Genomic DNA, 4,736 nt, shown 5'->3' with positions numbered 1-4,736 from the left:
ATGGAGGTTGTGCCGAGGAGGCTGGGGGGAGGGGGGAGGAAGCTGCTTAGTCTCAGGGATGATTAAGTAGGAAGGAGATGTTTCAAAGGAAACCGAGGGTCTAGCAGAAATGGATGGGGCTACTTGGCTCCTTGCTGCCACACAAGACTGCTTGTTCTCATCACTATTTGATGAAGACAGAGACTCTGTAGAGGTCCAGCTACTGAACTGGCCACCAGAATTCTTGGTACCCACGGAGGCTGATGAAGGTTTCCTCTTCTTTGGGATGTTTAGTTTCTTAATGGTATTCCCCTTTTGTATATCATCCACGTACTTCAGAAAATCTAAGTCTAGCTGGTAGCCGTAAGGTGTTTCCACAAAATAGGGGTCTTTCCGTTCTTTTTCATCTTCTCCATTTATAACGACTTCCTCTTTTTCTGGAAAAGAAGAAACCAAATCAGCACTGGAAAAGAAACTATGTCTCAGTAAACTATGCTCTAAAACACAAGCCCAGAAGGACCAGTGCTTACAGCATGCTGGAGGCAGAAACTGCTGCTGCAGCTCAGTGAGCAGCCCAGCTTTCCACTGACTGACCCTCAACAACACTAAATCCCAATTAACTTTTAAAAAGTTAATCGGTAGGTTTTCAAGTGCTGAGAAGTGCATACCCACATAAACGTGTACACATGCACACGCAGAGATAACATCTATTAACAAACGGGCACAAAAGTGGCACAGATAGTAGCCAAAAGCTATCCTCCCCTGAATCCCTCCAGTCCTGTGTCACACCAAGCTTTCACACCCACTGTGCTCTCACGCAAAGACCAAAGGATTACAACGTACCGCACGTATCTCCCAGAGACCAACTTCTCTAGACGGTGTATTCAAGCAGGCGACGGGAACTCTGACCTCACTCCTTATGCAACTGGTGTCACTGGACTTTACACAGATCTGCAGCTGGTTTATGGCATTGGGAACTGCTGCCGCAGGAGGAGCAATGCCAGTTCGCTCTCACCTCAGCTAACGCAATTTCCGCTGGTATCTCTGCTTCTTAAACTGCATGAAGCCCCCAGCACCAGGACCTACAGGCAGTGGGACCCTCTTTCAGCAGGGTCTGAATCCCACCGCTGAAGGAGTCTGTCGCTTTGCGTGCGTGGAAAACTCATCTGCCGTTCAGACGCCCGTCATGCCTGCTCCCAGAGCAATCCAAATAAAAATTCACCAGCTCTGCCGGGCTTTCTTGGGCAGCTATACGCAGCTCTGATACACAACCCGCTCCTCCCGTCCCACTTGAGGAGCGGGGGGAGAAAAAAGGGGAAAACAACTGTTGCAAGTTATGAGCTGCAGGAATAAAAAAAGGCCAGCTTTCCGGTTACCTGAATTAGCTACTTGCTTCTGCCCCCACACTGCAGAATTTCCAGCCACGTATGGCTGCCCCGGCTTCATGTGTCACACGCCTCCCTCCTGGCTTTCTCCTGCTCTACCAGACGAAGAAAAGCTGCCCGCGGCCGCGCAGCCCCAGCCGGCCGTGCACGCCGGCGCCGCTGCCGCGTTTCCATAGCCCGCCCGCCAGCCCTCCCTCCGCCCGGGCCTCGAACTGCGGCCCGGCCCGCCCTGCTCCGTTCCCCGCGCCGGCCACTCACTCGCCTGAGCGCCCAGCCAGCCACCCTCCCTGCCTGCTGAGCCCCGCCGACCGGTCCTGGCCCCGGCCCACGCCCGCCCCGCTTGCGGGGCGCAGCACACTGCTACCGTGGCTGGAAGCGAATTTAGCTCCCTGCTTCGTTTTTAAAAGACGAGGTTTGGAAGCCGCGTTCTCTTAAAGGAATACAAGCCTCGGGGCTAGGGGCGGAGGAGAGAAACTCCTGATTTACTGCAACTTCAGGAAGTGACTTAATGTTGTACTGAAAAGGCTTAGGAGAACGGGGGGGGGGGGTGTGTGTGTGGGGAAAGCTCCTGTTTTTCCAGTTTCCTTGGCATGCTTAAGAAAAGCCTTGTCTACAGACAGTACAACTGCTTTCATGGCGATCCTGTACGCGTTTGGCTACCACAGGATACCCCTTGACGGAAGGAGGATGCTGCCCAGGGAAAACCTGCCTTCTTCGGCACGGGAAATAAACAGGATGGAAGCCCCAGCGCAGGCAAGCACATGTGAGAGACACACAAGTGGGGCTGACCTGAGAGTATTGGTATCTCTGCCCTGCAGTGGACAGACTGTTCACCAGACACAAGCAATTCCCCCTAAACCACATGTTTCTGCTAGAAGACCAGTGTCAGTCTGCTGTGGTATTTACTTATAGATGCACCCAAAATAGCCATCTAAATACCAGAGTGAAAGCAAAAATACATGCATACACACATACTTTAACCACATAGGCACACACAGCTCCTTCCAGCAGGGCTGCCTCAATGTCAGCAAGGAAAATGTCTCCAGGACTCCCACTGGCAGAGAGAGTTATAATAAGACAGAGCATATTCTCCAAATTGCTCCTCTTCCTCCACAAATTCAGTACTGTGTTCCCACATTCTCATTCTGGTTCTGTTCCCCACATACAGTCAACTCTCCACACCCCATAGCTTTTAGCCGTAGGCACTTCCCTCCCACCTGCACCCTAGGTTTGTCCTCACTCTCACAATAGCCCTTCATAAGCTGTAGTCTGGTCTCTTTCTGCCTTCTTCCCATGATATGGATTTCCGTACTTGAATCCATTTGCTTGCTCCACCAATTCTAACCAAAAATCTTGTTGTACTCTCACCCCTCATTCTAGGCCTCGTTCTAGTCAACTCATCCAACCCATGTAAATTCAAGTTCCATCAATTTTACCTGTTATCCCATTTTCCCTCATTCTTTTCCTCTCCTTGTCTTGCTGCTTGTCTTCCTACCCAGCAACATCTCCAATTCTCCCATCACTACACCAGTGAAGTCAGATAGCTTCTCTAAGCTGTCCCTGGGCACAAGGTATTGAATGGGTGAGGGAGGAACAGACTCTTTGTAAGTCCCAGGACTTAAGAACCAATACATACTTGGAAAAATATTCATAAAACCTTTAAAAGGCATGCAAATCTCATGCTAAGTCATGAGAGCCAAACTAGAATCTCAAATGTGTTTTTTCTTCTTCATGGAATGGTATTTAGATTGCTTAACAGGAACCTATAAAAAATAAGTAAAAATAACTTTAAAAGATCCCACTGACACTGAATCCCGCACTAAACCTCTCCACAACACATGCAGGCAGCTCAATGTCTTCACAATTAAATCTCTTTGGTCCTCAGCTTAAGCTGGCACCACTACCAGGACACAGTTCATATCTGCCACTCCACAAGCAGGAGGCTTGTGTGTGGAGCTGACTGCCTGTTTCTTCTTCTCAAAACTACACAGTGAGCACTCCACCAACAGAATCCCAGTATTATGATGCACTAAGACAAACGACAATCAGGCATGCAATCTACCACCACCAACACAATACAGATGCAGAATGCATGAGCTGTGCCAAGCCTTTGTGCATTTTGATGTCTTGGAGAAAGGGCCAAAATGGGTGTGCCTGTTAAGCATGGAACAAAGCAGAATGGATGGCTGTTTTCAAGCAATAAAAATGGTTTTGTTGGTTCCAAAAGGAAAAAGCAAGCAAACAAACAAATAAAACCCCCAGCTAATAAAAACAAAATGAATAAACACCTGATAAGAGTGCAGCCCTTTCTTTCAGCCCTTGGGTCCTGGATGAACCGTAGATGCCCTTACTCCCTAGCTTTGGTGGGTGAGTCTCAAATGCTACACAAGCAGTTACCTGAGATTAACCTAGGAGGAAGTGGTATGTATTTGCCCTTCAGCACAGAGGGCAAGCCTTTGTGCCCAAAGACCTCAAGTGAGCAGATTCCTACCCCGTTCATGCCAACACTCACAGAAGTACTGCAACAAATAACCACCTAAGACTCTTGTTAGGCATCTTATCTCATCCATGGCCAGCTGATTATGGGCACTGCCAAAATTAGAAGAACTAATTTTACTGTTCCCCAGTCTCCACAGTAGCCCAGGCAGGTAATCTTTCACATAATTGTATTACACTGAAACACGTATGTGCAGATGCACAAATACATAGACTTTTGTCTGTGAAAATGCTGCACTCGTGTTTTCTTCTAAAATGTCTTAAAATGCAAGAAGACAAACACATCATGCTTTTAGGCCAGTACCTGTGAAGTAAAACACTCTGTGAAGCACGGAGGCCTCATTGTGATACTGTCGTCATTAGTGCATGTCTCCAGAACTATGCAAAGGCTTCATTTCCCTCTCCCTGCTGCAGGATAACAATGGGCAGGACACAGGTAGCACTTAAAAGATGCACTCTTCAGTTCTTGCCTCCTGAACTGCTGAGGCTGGCTCTGTGCAAACATTCCAATCTTTCCCACTTACATTATAGTATATTATATCCTATCCTATTCAATCCAATGCACTACACAAGAACATCACAGTATTATATATTGAGTCAGCCCTACCCGAGTCCACACTAATCACGTCTGGTCCCAAACCAGGAGAACTGGTTAAAAATAGAACACTTAGCTGATGTGCTTCAAGACTTCTGAGGGGCAGAAAAGCAGTGAAAATATGGGCAGACAACGTTTTGGTTCTGCAGCCTCAGGAAACTTTACCTTAGAGTGGCTTTGGAGCGTCCAAGAAGGACAAAGAAAAACAACTGAGGATGTATTTCTGAAGCTAAAATTCGAAGGTGCTTTGAAAAATAAAGACATCGTATCTAAAGCCCTCT

The sequence above is a fragment of the Indicator indicator genome, chromosome Z (genome assembly GCF_027791375.1).
Source record: "Indicator indicator isolate 239-I01 chromosome Z, UM_Iind_1.1, whole genome shotgun sequence".
NCBI lineage: Eukaryota > Metazoa > Chordata > Aves > Piciformes > Indicatoridae > Indicator > Indicator indicator.
This window is presented reverse-complemented; position numbering follows the sequence as displayed.